Source organism: Sander vitreus, chromosome 20, assembly GCF_031162955.1.
Source record: "Sander vitreus isolate 19-12246 chromosome 20, sanVit1, whole genome shotgun sequence".
NCBI classification, from domain to species: domain Eukaryota; kingdom Metazoa; phylum Chordata; class Actinopteri; order Perciformes; family Percidae; genus Sander; species Sander vitreus.
The window spans coordinates 2663910-2681623 of record NC_135874.1 but is presented as its reverse complement, the minus strand read 5'-3'; positions in this window follow the sequence as shown (position 1 = coordinate 2681623).

Genomic DNA, 17714 nt, shown 5'->3' with positions numbered 1-17714 from the left:
AGGCCACCCAAGTCATTCACGGGTTCAACATCTATTTGGGGGAAGGTTATATCATTAAGCGTGCCGTCTGCAATGGGAGGGCAGTCAGAGGTATACAGTTCAGCATAAAATTTGGCAAATATTTTATTAATGGTGACAGGATCAGTGTGGATCTCACCTGAGTTAGCTTTAACGGCAGGAATTAGCCGTGAGGTTGCCTCGGCTCTGGCCTGATGAGCCAGAAGCTTCCCAGCTTTGACCCCTGACTCAAGAAAATGCTGTCTAGATTTGAGCAGACGGAGCCTAGATTTATTCATGGTTAATAGATCAAAGTCTGTCTGGAGTCTAAGATGTTCCCTGTAAAGGGAAGGGTCCGGGTCGGCCGTGTGTTTGTCATCGATGAAGCTGTCCTCTGATATAGACTTTCGAAGCCTCCCATAGCACGCCTCTGTTTGTATCCGGCAGATCATTCAGCTCAAAAAATAGTTTCATTTGAGAGTGTAGGAATTGCTTATAGCGATCCTCCGCTAGTAGAGAGGAGTTAAACCTCCACTGCTTGAAGGGGTTAGAGTGAGCGCGAAAGTAGAGGTCAAGGGAGGTTGGTGCGTGATCTGATATTATGATACTGTGGTAGTCGCTGGATTTAATCATGGAAAGCAGTCTATCGTCTAGAAGGAAGTCTATACGGGTGTAGGTGTGGTGCACATGAGAAAAAAGGAGAATGCTTTGGCCGTGGGAGACGTGTGCCTCCATGGGTCAGTGAGGCCAAGTCGTTTAGCAAAAGCATGCAGAGTTTTGGCTGATTTCTTTTTCTTTTTTTTAACAATCTGTTTATTGGATTTTACATAGTTATAAAACAAACTATACTGTTCCATATAATAGTAATTGTAGATGTAAATTCAACATATCACACCTCCCACTGGCACCTAGCCCCAACAGATGAGGACATATAGTTGAAAAGTAAAGAAAAACAAACCAAAAAAAAAATTATGGGTTAATAGAGGAAGAGAGCACAAGGATAAATAAATAAACAGGTAAATAAAATAGAAAAGAATAGATAAAATAAATAATACTAAAAATAAAAAAATAAACTAATAGAGAAATAGGATAAAAAAACAAAATTAAAAAATTAAAAACACCATCTAAGTTGGCAGATTATAAATATATATACATGCATACACATATATACACGCACATGTATACATACATGCACACCAATTAAAAATAAATCCGTAATAATGATAAATAAAAATAAAGAAAACCCACTCACAGGCTCAACTCATTGCAGTACTTAGTGCACAGAGATCATTGTGCTATTGACATAAGACAGGAAGGGATTCCAGGACTTCTCAAATGAGACAGCCTTGCCAATCAAAGTCAGTCTTATTTTTTCTAATTTAAGAAAATAAAGCACCTCCCTAACCCAGTTTGTAAAGGTAGGAAGGACTGGGGATTTCCATTTCAGCAGTATCAACCTCCTCGCCAGCAGAGTTGTGAATGCTATTAAATCCTTGTTAGCTGGGGAAAGAGTAAGTGGGAAAGGCCATACACTAAACAGAGCAGTTAAGGCATTAGGAGTCACATCCCTTCCAATTACCTTGGATAAAGTACTAAAGATCTCAGACCAAAATCTAGTCAGAGAAGAACAGCTCCAAAACAATGTGAATAATTTGCTGTGGCTTGTTGGCATCGTTCGCATAGGGGAGACACTGTATCAAATATTTTTGCAAGCCGAGCTTTAGTGTAGTGAGCTCGATGGAGAATTCGACATTGCATAAAGCTGTGTCCAGCACAGATTGAAGACTTATGCACTCTCTGTAAAATCTCCTCCCAAACATCATCCAGAATCACCTCTCCAAGGTCTGTCTCTTAAACTGTTTTAAGTACAGTAGAAGAGCCTTGACAGAGGTTATACATATTTAAATGAATAGAAGAAATTGCCCCCTTTAATGAAGAGAGAGGCTTCAGAAACGTTTCGAAATCTGAGGGCTTAGGAAGAGCAGGGAATTCTGGGAATGAGTTACGGATAAAACTTTGAACCTGAAGGTATCTAAAAGAATGTCCTTTAGGAAGCAAACATTTATTTTCAGTTGCTGAAAAGAAGCAAAAATAGAGCCAACATACAGGTCTCTAAAAGTTTTTATGCCCAGCCTAGTCCATATAAAGAAAGTGCTGTCCAATAACGATGGGGGAAAAAAAGGATTAGCTGCAAGTAGAGCACCAACAGAAAGTGTTTGCAGGCCAAAATGACGTCTAAATTGAGTCCATATTTTAATACTGGAGGCCACCATCACATTGTTAGTATAACCAGAAATAGAAAACGACAGTAAGGCCTTCAGTGATACCGGATGAACAGAATTTGCTTCCAGGATCAACCATGATGGAGGCACCGCAATATCTCCATAATTAACCCAGTAGTTCAGATTTCTAATGTTTGTTGCCCAGTAATAGTAAAGGAAGTTTGGCAATACCATTCCGCCCAGAGCCTTGGGCCTCTGTTAAACTTGTCAACGCAACCTAGGAGTTTTCTTGTTCCAAATAAAATCAAGAATAAGACTACTACTATCTACTTTTACGAAAGAATGAAAGAGGAAGGAAGATCGGAATGCATTGGAATAAATATAAAAAACGCGGGAAAATGTTCATTTTAATTGTATTGATTCTGGCAGCAACAGAAAGGTTTAATAGCGACCATCGCTTAAAATCTTGTTTAATTTTTGTGATCAGAGAGAGAAAATTTTCCCTATAGAGATTAACCAACGTTTTGGCAACATACACTCCGAGATAAACAAAGCCAGGGTTCACAACCTTAAATGGCATGTTTTGGAGTCAAAGTGGATTTTCATTTACCTCTCCATTAACAGTAAACATTTCACTTTTGCCCAGATTAAGTTTATATCCAGAGAATCTACTAAATGCGTCTAGGACTAAGAGGGCTGCAGGAATAGAACATGACAGATTAGACAAAAACAGCAAAAGACCATCCGCATACAGCGCCACCTTCAGCTCTACACCATTTCTGGTTATACCACAAATATTAGGGTGAAACCGCAGAGCAATTGACAAAGGCTCCATCACAATGGCAAATAAGAGCGGGCTTAAAGGGCAACCCTGCCTTGTAGATCGATGTACAGTAACTGAAAATATTCAGAATTTGTGCCATTTGTCCTCACCAAGGCCTGAGGAGAAGCATATAACAATCTGACCCTTGGCTGATTTGTTTAAGGAGTACGGTTTGTTTGACGATCTGTCCAGTATTGGATCTACTGCTTAATGTTTAATACTGCGACAGATATCATGACACCCTGCTGATCATCCTGTGCAAGAATGGTGTGTTGTGTAAGAAATGTGAGGACAGTAGCTGTCCAAAAAGGGCCTGTTTTAGTTCTCCTCCTGGTATTTCTTGAATGATTTAATACAGGAGGCAGTGTGGCACTTGGTGGACACTTCTTCACTTGGAAGCTCACTGTACATGTTTCTCATGTGAAAGTCTGTTTACCTCCCTAAGTACATTGTTAGAAAGGCACAACATTGTACATTTTTCACCATACATTTTTTTTTACCAAAATGTAGGAATATTTGTGCCGGTCACAGACATGTAACCATGTTCACCGGATTTAAACTTTTGGCTCTGTTCGTATCGTTAGAAAGGACACAACATTCCCTTCGTTTTGATGTAAAATAAATGTATGAGAGTTAAAACTGTGGATGGTATAGCAAAGAAATGTAAAAAAAATAAATTAGCATCTGCTGCTCCTCACTCAGTTAGTTGGATCCCCACTCTGAGTCTGTACATTCTATCCAAAACACACTAATGTAAAAATGTTTCTCAAAAATTCTGAATAACCAAACACAAACTCCGCCTCCTATCATGGAGACTATTTACTGTAGGCTGTGTTGTCCTCTCTTTTCAATACATGTCAAACAGCAGCTTTACTGTTAGCCAGTGCTATTCAGATGTGCACCAAGTAGTAGGCACACTGTCAAAATTTCTTGCGGAATTTTCTAGTTAAAACAGTTTTCATCTTAAGTACAAAGGTGCTTTAAATTAGACAAAACCCATTAGTCGTAAAGCCCAGTTTAGACCAAAGATTCTGGACGAGACGAGTTGAAACTTGCAACTTCTTGCAACGTGTCGGTCTGTAGCGTTCTAAAACCTGCCAGTTCACACCAATGCTACGAGACGGTGTATCATCTCCATAGCAACGACTCTTTGTACTTCCGTCCTAACTTCCAACTTCCAGGCTTTTTGTAGCTAAATATACATTTGTTGCATCTAAATATAAATGTGGGTAAAGTTAGTGATAGTGAGATGCTTGCAACAGTTACATTTCTAGTGATGAATCGGCGAAAAACATTTTTTTTCTCCGATTCATTGCTTTGTCCTATGCTCTTCCTCTCTTCAGTCACTTTCTAGCTCACTCCACCGTACATACTGTGCTTGCGGGCACACGTTGAGCCTCCGTCAACAGGTTATAACAGAAATAAAATGGATTATGGGTCATTTTATTGTAGCTGACCATACAAGATGACTTGCAACTTTTCTCTGCGACCTTCTAAAATGGTTTCGTCTTGTCGCAAATCTTTGGTCTGAACTGGTCTATATGCAACACACCTCCTCTATCTTCATTCTAAAAAAACTTGGTCTCTCCAGATGTAATGGGTTTCCCATTTCTACAAACACTACAACAATTTGCACACTTGCACGATTAACCTCTTTGCAATCACCATTCCAAATAAAACAGCCTTTTAACACACTTCTTGGCAGAAGATAAGGAGCTTGTTGCTCCAAGGATGGCTATGGGCGGATCAGCTTCCCAACGCTTCCCAAAAGCCTCCAAGAAACAATGAAAGCTGCTTATCCAATATGTGTAAACTTTACTGCATGACCAGAAGTGTGTTAAATTACTGAATATAGATCTACACAGAGGAAGTGAAACATCAGTAAAAAAGCTACTAGTAAAAAAGCTAGTAACTTTTCTAGCTTCTCTGAATAGTCTGTGTAGCGTTTTCAACCTTTATCAGACTGTCTGACAGTGACCGAACAATCAAGTATAGTCTTTGAACATTCGTCCCAGAGCTCATCTTTTAGTTCTACATTCAGATCAACCGCCCCCGGTGAACAGCGGTCACAAAGCAATCCTTCGGCTCGCTCTCTCCGATAGAAAGAGACAGGGGAAAAGTGTGTGTGTGTGTGTGTGTGTGTGTGTGTGTGTGTGTGTGTGTGTGTGTGTGTCCGTGTCCGTTGGTCTCTCTCTCTCCGTGTGCCTCAGCGCGTGTCTCGCTGTGAGAAGCCAAGACAGCCAAAATCACCATGAACCTAGGTGTTTTATTTTGAAATGTGTTTTATTTTTGTAAAGTTTCCAGCTGCACTGTGGTTTTTCTGTATGTGATTACCTGCCTGGCTTGACACATTCACTCGCAAGAAACAGAGGAGACGCGGGCCGACGAGGCCGCTCCGCGCACAGTATGAACGGTGAGATTGGATAACACGGGCGCCAAAATAAACGTGGCTATACACGATCCTAAAGCGTGAATTATACTGGCCGTTCCCAACCTGGCGCGTGCAAATGTGACGTCATGGAATCGTAACTATTTATACCTGCACTGGTGGTCGCGACACTAGTTGCAGTCTTCTCCTGAACAGAGGTGGCGCTATTGAGGAAAGGCTACTGACTTTGCTATTTCTACGGACTAGAAGAAGAAGAAAAAGGTAAACAACAGCAGAACTGGCTGCAGCATTGCCGTCAATGCTTCGATTTGATTCGATGACCTACTTCGTCGGATCAAACCTTTTATTCACCATAAAAGAACTCATCTTAACCCAGTAAGTTTACAAGAGAGACTTGCAGTCACTCTGAGAGTTGTTGGTTGTTTACGCTTTGTCGCACGCCGCTGAAAACAAAGAGTGGTGCGCAACCTCTGCTCGCGCACTATAAATCCGGGCGCGCCGGAAAGATCTACGTCAGCTTGGCTTGTAAAACACCTCTAACGGGTGTGTTTTCACTCTAAGTCCCGATGTGTTCAGCAGAGCTCTGTAATATAGCATCTGATTTAAAAAACATTTTTTTATAAATAAATAAAGGTAGACCACAGAGCAAGCAACAGGATGAAAAAGTAATTATTGCCTCCAGAGAAGCACTCATTCAAGATTTCAAAGGGATTCATATACTTTCTGCCCCAAAAGTAAGGAAATTAGTGTTTGGTAGATTATTTCTTTGTTGTAACAATGCTTCTTGGCTTCTGGTTGCTTCTGGTGTTAAATTAACTCTATTTAAAAGGCAGGTACACCACAAAAGCAATACATTTAACAGTTCAGCATGGAGTCACAAAATTACAGTATGGGATAATATACATTTGGTCTTCGGTGTCATCTATCATATGGTCTATAGTATATCATGTCATCTACACAGATCAGTGTGAAGATTTCTCCTCAATACTGAATGCATTTAAGTGATCATCAAAATACATCGTTGAGACTTTACAAGTTAGAAGATAAGCATCATCGTCTTTAACAATTACACTGACAATCCTGGCATCTCATTTTCAACACCAGAACATACATCCCAGGCTGATAATCTGTACCATAGCTTTTGACCCAGGAAGTTGTGGGAACAACAGAAGACAAATCAAAAGTTTCATTCAGCGCCTCACTTCAGTAATGTGGCCGAATTGAAATCTTTTAAAATAAAAGTTCTCAAAATGAAAAGCCAACTGATTCTGTCTCTTTGCTAGTGTTTTGTGATGTTTTTAAAGTTTTTTTACAGACTTTTTGAAAAAGTTGTGCTTGCCTTCAAACCTCATGCACCACATGTGTATTAGTGGCCCAATCTTCCTAATACACCGTGGGTAATGCATCATTGCTTTGGAATCAAATTTCGGTCTGGAAAGAGACATTTAAAAAGCTTGTGATGATCAAAAATCAGATGTTTCAAATAGCAAGTCATACCATGGGTTACTATAGGTGAAAACACAATGTTCACAATTAGTATTAAGAGGAGCAGCAAGTTACAACAGCTGCTTACTAAATCTCCAAACATCAATGGTGTGTTGGGCAAAAGGCACCATGACTGAACAGCATTAAGGCCAAGATTGTTGCTATCATCATCCAATTTTAGCCCACTTGGCCTGTTTTTTCTCTGTGTAAATCCATAATTAAAGCTCATAATTCTCTCTGACAACAAACCTACGGATATTGAGTTCTTTATCACGTACTGAAACACAAGCTTTAACTCATACTGAACCACTCCTTCCAATAGATTGTGCATTATACGTATCTACTGCGTAGTTGTCTAAAGTATGGAAAAGCTGGAGGGAATTGAATGGACAGGTTCGTTTCACACCAAATGTTGAGGCCAAAGGAAACAAAATTACTTTGCACTGAATGATTTGACAAATCCAAAAAGGCCATGTATAGCCAAGTTGTCACCTGTAACCTAAAAAACGGAACCTTTCACAGGTGTGGTTGAAAAGGGCACCTGCATTCCTTCAGCCTCTAAAATCTTTAAATCATCGATAAGTGGCTTTAGAATTGGATCAAACCCATATTTCTTTAGGTCCTCTGAGTGAAAGAGTGCTACAAGATGTATGTTCATTAACACAGAATTAAGAGCATTTTCTTGTTGTGAGAATAAACTGTGGTTCCTAAAGAAGGTGTGGTTTAGCTTTTTGGAAACCATTACAAAACTCCCGGTTCCTAAACATAGATGAAAGAGACCCCATGATGGGTACATACATGAACTTATCATTGACAGGAAATTGACTGTATGTTCCTGCTGTTTTATCAGGCTTTCCTGTGGTATACCATTGGAAAGCCTGATTATTTCCCTTTTTAAATGGTGCCCCATTTGTAAGGAACATGCATTTGTGGGATGAGCAGCAGAGCTGAGTATGTGGGTTGCGCCCACATTAAAAGTGCTATATATACATATAACATTTAACCGTTGTGTTGTCTTTCCGTCGACCATGCAACTTTTGGTTTTTCTGGGTCAAACGTTTTTGAAGCTTTTTCCGACATTTTTGTCACTTTTTTCAACATTCTTTTATAAAAAAAAAAAATGTAAATGCTATAAAATTGAATAAAACACCCAAATTCAATGAAAGTAGTGAACCGATAATTTATTTTACTGATTAAGAGTAATGGTTGTATTTTTTTTTGACAATTTGGGTGAAAGAAAATCCAAATTTCTGATGTAGAAATTTTTTGAAAATGGGTCAAATTTGACCCGAGGACAACAGGAGAATTAAAGTGGGGACCTTCTTCATAGAGCTGTTGGAGGGTTACTCTAACTTTACACTTAACCTAATTCTAAGCTTAGAATAAGTATTGTGTGAGGCATTCCCTAAGGGGCTAGGGAATGCATCAAATTATTGGCTTCTACTGAGCGCTGTGTGCACAGAGTAATCTCAAGGTGAACTGGAGAAATTCATACAAACCCAGCCGTGATAACTGTGTGTGTTTAGTGGCCTGCACATACAGTTGTGTTCAGAATAATAGCAGTGTGTTTAAAAAAAGTGAATAATGCTCAAAATCCTTAGAATAGCTTTTAATTCCATAATATCAATGCATTGGGAACACTGCACATTCAATTCCAAATCAAAACATAACCAACATTGATCAGGTTTGTGTTCTACCTTTACAGAAAGTGAAGAAAAAGGAATATTAGGCTGTTACATGTCTCAAGGGTTTGCTTTACTTTGAATCACTGCACTAATATTTAGTTGCATAACCATTATTTATGAGAACTGCTTCACATCTGTGTTGCATGGAGTACCATCAACCAACTTCTGGCACCTGTGAACAGGTATTCCAGCCCAGGACCATTGAACTACATTCCACAATTCCTCTGTATTACTGGGTTTTGCCTCAGAAACAGCATTATTGATGTCACCCCACAAGTTTTCTATGGGATTGAGGTCTGGGGATTGGGCTGGCCACTCCATAACATCCATCTTGTTCATCTGGAACCAAGACTTTGTTCGCTTACTGGTGTGTTTTTGGTCATTGTCTTGTTGAAAGACCCATTTCAAAGGCATTTTCTCTTCAGCATAAGGCAACATGACCTCTTCAAGTATTTTTATGTATTAAAAAAAAAGTCATAAAAAGGCGACAAAATGTCCAAAAATGAAACAAACACTTCGGATAAAGCCCCGTTTAGTGCTGTCCACTTGTGATCCAGTCGCCCAAGACACACTTTAACACCAAGTGTAAACACCGTCTTTGTTGATACGTATTTTAATTAAAAATATGTAGTTTTGAAATCGGACATTTGGCACCTTTCCCCCACTTCTTTTAAAATAGCAATTTCATGTAGGCTACACAGGAGACAGCAAAAACTACTAAAGAGTTAATATAACCACCAGTAAGATAATGACCTGCGACGCAGGTTACTTGTTGGTAGCACAAAACTAGTTAGGTGGGGAGCTTCGGTGTGTTGTCAAAATTCTTATCTGTGGTTTAGATTTTATTTCAAAAAAGTAATTAGCATTTGATCAACATCCCTGTAACGCCCTGCAGATAAACTGTGTAGCAGTAAGTGTTTTATAACAGCTCCAGCTCTTTGGGAGTGGTTCCTAATGCTCCACTCTGACATTCCCATCTCTCTCTCTCTCTCTCTCTCTCACTCACTCACTCACTCACTCACTCACTCACTCACACACACACACACACACACACACACACACACACACACAAAGAGCATGTATATACTGGCATACATGTGTGTACATGTAAACCCTAACACGTATCGACCTCACCAGTGTACACCAAACTGCATCACTGCTTTGTACACACACACACACACACACACACACACACACACACACACACACACACACACACACACACACACACACACACACGTATACACACCTCACTGTCATTAGAGCACCCAGTCACACTGACACACACCCTTCCCTCCCTCTCATTATCAATGCTCTCTGGCACCAAACTCCAGGTGAGAGAAGACCAAAGCAAAGCACCCTCATTACTATCTGAGGCTAATACAATAACTAGCACGTTTGTCCCCTTTGTCTCTCTAAGTCTCTGTCCCACACCGCAGCAGTCATACTGACTCCACCCTGCCACTTATTATCATATCATATCATACAGCAACTACTGCAGTATTTGTATTGTTTTGGAGGTTTGTAGTATTCAATCCTAATGTTTCTCATAACCTTTTACTCGCTGATACTACACTAGAACAGGACATGCAACATGAGTGGCCGGACCATCAGACATCACCAAATCATATAAATCAAATTATTTGGATGAGAAAGCTCTAAAAGTCTCCAAATCTACACAACAGTCGGACCATATCATTGTCTCCACCCTGCCAGAAAAATGATTTTCATTTACAGTAAGCCATGCACTCACACTAGGTAATGTTTAAGGCTCATGCACTTGAGTTTCAATTTAGGGAATGAGCTTCCCATTTCCTTTCCAAACAAAGAAATTACACCCAAAGTAATATTTTGCTCGTCACCCTGCATGTGTGCATGCATAGCTACCAAGAAGATGGCTCATCAAAACCAAAATAATCAATGTTCTATCTTGGTTAACTTGGAATAAGGACAGAATTGCATTAAGTGTCAGTGTTTTCAAAAGACTGTAAATCATATTTGACTAATGCTGATGTAACAGAAGCTATCTTAAAGTGACTATATGTAACTTTTAAATGTTTCTGAAACTGTGTCATTTTTCATCTGATGATCATAAATGACCTGTAACAGCAAACAAGACTAACAGTGAAAAGAGCACTATTTAGGGCCCGAGCGCCAACAGCGGCGAAGGCCCTATTGAAACTGAAGGAATTCTTCCTGAAAATGTACGTATTTTAAGGGTTTCGGTAATAGGCGCACAAAAATGGCTAGCTAGCACCCCCTACAAAATAAAACAAAAATTGAGCCCCTGCAGTACATTTAACGTAGACTAACGAAACTTGGTACACATATGTAGCATGTCGAGACATACAAAATAGCTCATTGGAGCCGTACCATAAACCGAACAGGAAGTCCACCATTTTGAATTGAAAGTTCGAAATTAGTGCGATTTTGGTCATTTCCACATGTCGTACTTTAACAAACTCCTCCTAGAGATTTCATCCGATCAACTTCAAATTTGGTCTGTGCCATCTTAAGACCTTAAAGATGAAAAGTTATTAAAAGAAAAACTTTTCTTCATAGGGCATGGCCGTGGCGGGGCGGCCATTTTGTGCATTTCACCATCGAAACGGGAAGTGGGTGTAACTTGAGTGTACATTGTCCAATTGGCACGAAACTTTTCAGGATTCATAAGAGTCCAACCCTTTGTACTGCCAGTAACCCCGACGCGCGCAGAGGTGCGAGGGCCCGTCCAACACTGCTTGCAGCTTTAATTTGATATAGTTTTTTATTAAGGCCTCTGCCGGGGTCCGATTTTTCCCGCAAAGTCACAAAATAATTTGAAGCAGGTAGATGGCGCTGCAGAGCACACATTCTGACGGGTCACAGATTTCTTTGTAACACCGGAAAAGCCTGTGCAGCCAGGTAAAAGGTAGCAGGAGATTTCTTTTTATAGGCCTCATTGTATTTTAATTTTATTTTAGAAGTTATCTGTTCTAGTTATGGCTGCTACTGGGGCAGGACCATCACAGGAAAGAAGGAAATTAAACAAAGAACAACTAAAAGCTAAAAGGGAAAGTGAAAGACGGCGGGCGATAACGTGAGTCACACTCGGTCGGGCTTTCAACAAATGGGGACAATTATGTGATTGTAAATGATTCAAAACCAACCCCGAATTGACCCTCAGGTATATAATACATCTATTTCATTCATAAAATAACCAGTTTTTTATTCCTTACCAGTCCATGTTTGTGTTGGCCAACTATTTTCATTTCCCCTGTACCTGTGTAAAGCGTCCTTGGGTTTTATGAAATGTGATATATAAATCTAAGTTATTATTACGTTGGTTGCTACAACAAACTCTTAATGCTTTGGCTCGTGACACAGTGACAGTGATAACGTTGTTACCCGGTTTAGCTAACGAGACATCCAAAGTAGAATAAGTTACTGTATGCAACACTTGAAATGCAACAATGCATCTGTAACATATTCTCTTATTGTACATGAATGATTTTCTGTCCGAGCAAAACATTCATAGTGATTATACGACCTCTCAGTAATCAGCAGTGGGTAATACAGCATAGTAAAGAAACCTTTACAACTACAGGTGTGGTAAAAATTCTACCACTTTTGGCCAAAGCGGCCGCTAGAATCAACACAAACTGAAAGTTACATATAGCCACTTTAAATAATAATAATCAATAATAATAATCTTTGTATGAGTAAAAGCTTTTTCTGCTAACGCAATTCAAGATGTGCACTGTGTGTGAATAGGTTCTATGGATTAAAGGATCCATCAAATTGTACAATTTAAAAATGTCCTCATTTGAAAAATATATTAAAAGCACTTAAACCATAATACGTGATAACTTGTAATGTATCTCAAGAGCTGAAGGAGTTTTTAAGTCGCAAAATGACACATTTTTCAAAAGTAATGAACTCAGGACACATCCAACAAAGACTTGTTGCTGCTTGTCACTTTCAAAGCTGCGAAATTAGAGGTTTCATATATTTGGATCTGTGGTTGTGATGCCTCAAGAATCTGCCAAAATGCTCTTGGCTAAAAATGCTCTTATTTACAAGTTCTCCTTCAGCATTTTTGGAAATATGTTAATGTCACAATAAGACAAATTGGCTCAGGAGGTGAAAAAAATTATTAAATTGTATAGTGAATTCATACACTGAAATGAGAAATAAAAACCATCATAGCTTCATCAACAGAATGAGGATCAAACATGTAATTTAACGGAGTCCCAGCTTATGTGGAAATGTTTGATTTGTGGCATGACTGAAAGTCATCGTGCTGACGTCAAAGGTCTGTTAATGTGTGTCTTAATAACTAATTATCAAACATCAGTATTGCCCTAGAGTTTTCCACTGAATTCCCATTAGCAATGGTGAAATATTTTCATATGTTTTATGCAGGAAGAAGCAGAGAACCAAACCACCCATGTCAAAAATTCACCCTGAGCACTCATTTTCATGTTGATTCTGTTGTGTTCTCAAATTCAACTCAAATCATTGCATCTCATAGAATAAATTAAATGAATTAAAATTTAAAAAGGGCTGCTGCATGCATACAAGTACCGGTAACAGGTGGCATGAGATGACCGATTCAACGTTTCACACTGTGGAACAAAAATAACTAATGTTCTTGCCACAGTCACGTTTTTCTCACTTTCTCTGTGTGGTAACCTTTGTATCATGAGTTCATATTTCAGAAACTGTTACACTGTTATCCCTGACGCTCAGGATGTTCTGGCCTTGCAGAGGGTTGCTGTTCTTTTTATACAAAAGGCTCGATAGATTTTTATAAAGTTGTTCTCTGCAGTCAGTTGCCCTTAGTCTATATCCACGACGTTCCACATTGCTCCGGTGCCGCCGGAAATTCCGGATTTCACTCTTTTTCGGCCGGATGTCCAACACGTTCCGATTTCTTTGTGTTTAAACTGCAGTGGATTTATGAGGACTATAGTTAACTACTCCTCAGATCTGTGCAGGGTAAATCCAAACAGCTAGCTAAACTGCCAAAACAAGTTCCTTCATGAAGCTATTTTGCAGAGGCACTGTTGCTCCGTCTGGCAACAGTGCCATCGTCTTGGGCGGCACTGCCCAAAACTATTGTGATCGGTTTAAAGAAATGTCAATAATCCAGAGCACGTTTCTCCCCCATCCCAGAATGCTGTGTCGCTAGACTGGGAGTCTGGGAGACTAGGATCAGGATAGCCCATTGGTCAGGGAACAGGAACTGAACTTGCGAGCATGGAGGCCTAGTCAATCATAGCGCTTGAATGCTACGCAGAGCGTGTCTGGCAAAGAAAAGCAGTGGGATTTATAAAAACACCTCCTGGCCAGTTGTCTTACCCTGTTAGCTAATCTTTTAGTTTACTAAGCCCAACTGATTTTCTGTAAATGTGTAAAAGCTTCTGACCTGCACTGGCTCTGTATGTAGACTGTATATTTGTGAGTACAACACTGTGTAGGTCAAATAGGCCTGACAAATGTTTCATTTGTGTGACTACAAAGCGTGAGAACACGGAGGTTATCATTTGCTGCTTTGTAGCTTTTTGCATCGCTGCTCTCTATATTCCGACGTTTGCGAACAGCCCAGTGGAGGTCAAATAGTGTAAACGCCAACAGTGATATACTGATGTGTGTGTGTGTGTGTGTGTGTGTGTGTGTGTGTGTGTGTGTATCTGATTTACTGTGTGTGAGAACGTGGAGCCTGTCATTTCACAAAACCACATGACTGGCGCTAAAAAGAGGAGGGAGTGGATGTGTGTGCGAAGGGGGCGGGTGGGTTAAGATCGCATTTGGATATGTTAAGAAGTCCTTGAAGGGTGGTTATAATTGTCAGATATACCAGTCTGACTCATTGTTTACGGCTCGCGACAAATGCCCGTGTGTACTGTAGCCTTCCATTCATCAAGCTACCATTACTGATTAGGCCTGTGCTGAGTTATGGTGGGAACCAGTAACATTTCCTCCCTCATGTAGACCCGGGTTCCTGCTGATAACAAACAACCGCACAAAGCCCTGCTGTGTGTACGTGCCCCACAGCCTGTGTTGTGCTGCACTGTGGGGAGAATGGTGCATTTGAAGGCCCTGTTGCATTCATATTGGTGGCAAGGTATTAATAGATTTGAGACATGGAGGACCCTTATATAAACCAGGAAATACACATCAGAAGGAGGTTCCTCCCAGTGCCACTTATTCTATTTTCTATTCAATCACAGTCCATGTCAACACGTGGGCCAACTTTGAGTGTGTACTTGTCAACTCATATACTATTATTAACCGCAGTATTTCATTTGGTACGTGACTTTCTTTATATTTTCATATTCTATTGTTCCCCTCCAGGTCCAATTCTTTTTAAGAAATCATTTTAAAAGGACATTTTCAATTTTCAAATTTGTTTGAAGTTTCCTTGAAGTCAAAAGGTAACTCTTTGCAAAAGATGAGACCAGGAGACACTGGTGTGTAAGAGGAAAGAGACATGCAACACAGGCCCTTTAGCCAGACTTGGAACAACCCTGTGCATTGCTGTTTATATATATATATTTTTTTACTGTACTAGTACTACAGATATGGCTCTTTGATTGGCAATGTAAGTCGGTCGATCTGTCAGTCCACCATTTTGGTCCAGATTAAAATATTGCAACATCTCAACAATTGGATGGAATGTCATATTATTTTGACTTTCAGGTTCCCCAGAGGATGAATCCTTATGACTTTGATAATCCTCTGACCTTTCCTTTTCCATGAGGTTGACATTTTTTGGCTCCCTGTCTTTATCATTTTTAACACAATGCTTAAAGTATTATAAGTATCTTTTGGTAAATGTGTGAAATTTCTCTTATTTATTATACTTTATACAACACAGTCTGTGTGTCTGTCCTGGAGATTTCAAGTGTGTGTTAAAAAAACCGCTGCATAATAACTGTTTCATCTAAGTGGTTTTATTGCTTATTATTTATATTACATTTTACATTATTGCAGCACTCAAAGTTAATTTCTTTTGCTTGCTGCATTGACTTGTTTTTCTCCACAGGGACCAATAAAGTTTTATCTCCTGCCGCCTCTACAGCCACTCCTACAGGCCATTTCGGTAAGTGAGAGTACTTTCTCAATCTGCCAAGTTAAATAACCCTTTAAACTGTATAATGCATTAATGAAGACAAATTGATCTGTGTGTGTGTGTGTGTGTGTGTGTGTGTGTGTGTGTGTGTGTGTGTGTGTGTGTGTGTGTGAGAGCTCCTCTCCTTCTGTTCCTCTGTGAATCTGCTGTGTTTGGTTTGGTCTCCAAGCACCCAGATCATGTTTGACAGTGGCTTAGAACGAAACAAAAAATATCTTTGCACTCAAGGTGCTTTGGAGAGGTTGAGCCCTGTTTGTTCACCTGTGTTGTGTTGTGCCTTTTGCGTACAACAATCACTGCAGTGTCTGCCGGGAACATTAGCTAAGATCTTATGTAAGCCAGACTAATTACTATAAAAGACCTGCAGTGGAGGAGCTGATCACATGTGGTGGGACATGTTTAGCTTTTGGCAAAACTCAAACACAACACAAACGTCAGTGAAATTTTGATCACTTGTGCATTGTTGCCTTTTCCATCAGAGCTTCTACAAAATAATTTAATGTGCAAAATTATCTGGTAAAGATTATCGTCCTGTATAATGTAACAAGTAGGTATGCATGTGAGAGATATGGAAGAAATCGGCACAGTATGTTTTACGGCTGTACCGAATACTATTTTTTGATCATCGAAGCTTCGGTGCTTTTCAAGAGCAAATATTTGAAGCTCATATATCTCAGCACAAACAGTCTCTTTCAACCTGTGCCTAAAGTCAACTGATTATAGTTATGTTTAATTTCATTCATTCAGGGCCTTGTTGAATATTCACTGATTTCATGCAAATATCACCAGTTAACATGATCACCAGCTAAACTGGCACACCGGACTGTTTGACGAGTTACTACAGATGCAGTGTGTGTGAAAGAATGTGCGGCCAGCCGGTGCCTCACTGTATTGGCATTGTGCACAGCCATAACGTTACTATATTTACCATTATCAAATCACCTGACAACGACACCAGGCTAATACAGTATACCCATACAGACCTGTACACACATCATACTGCTAGCTTGCCGTGGACATTTAGCTAGCAGCTTAATCCCTACAAAACACCACAGTGAATTTCAGCCTGCGTGCATGTTTTTTCAGAAAACGAATATTCAAAGCCCAAAATTGAAAATCGAATGCCTACCCATCGAACAAATATTTTGAATATTCAGATCCAGCCCTAGAATGTTTACATGCACTCAAGAAACCAGGTGACTCAAGCTCCTTTCACACATGCGGTGTCGGTCATGTGTGAATGGGAGCAGGGATCGATATTCAGTGAACTCTGTGCTGCTAATTTCCCACCTCAAGACCTCGTAACATTTTAGGGAAAAATGCAGGTAGACTGTGGCTGTGTTGTAAATGAAAGCAGTAACATGTCAGGGGGTGAGCACGTAAAGGGTTATGTCCATCTGACGAAAGACACTTTTACTTGGAGAGAGCGAACCATTCACAAGACTCCGATTATGACGTATTTGAATCTGTGACTTGTTTACGGTTTAGCATTTACGACAAACATGTTGAATGTTAAATTACAAGAACATTGGCACCGGACAAAAACTGCTCCAGATTTCTCAACCGTATTTTGGAAACGTTACTTATTTTTAAAGGGCCTGAAAACGTATTGTCTAATCAGTTTCATACTATCAGTTATGGGATCCTACACAAACACACTACTGTAGTTGCTTCCAAATTTAAAAGAATTTTACACAGATTTCTGTATTTGTTTTTCTCCTTTTTTTGCACTTCTTACTGGTTTGAGGTGGGCGGGGCACTGTTGGGAAAAAGTCATGTACTTTTGTGTAGAGTTGTTCGGATACCAGTATCAGAAATGGCTCTAATACTGCCTAAAATGCTGGTAGGAATCGGAGAGTACGTAAGTCTAGGCACCGATCCAATACCATGTAATTTATCCCCAAAACTAATGTCCCCTATAACTGACTGTCAAACTAGACAATTAAGGAAAGTTCTACGGCATTCATTCTCAATCTGTATTTTTTCATGTTTTACA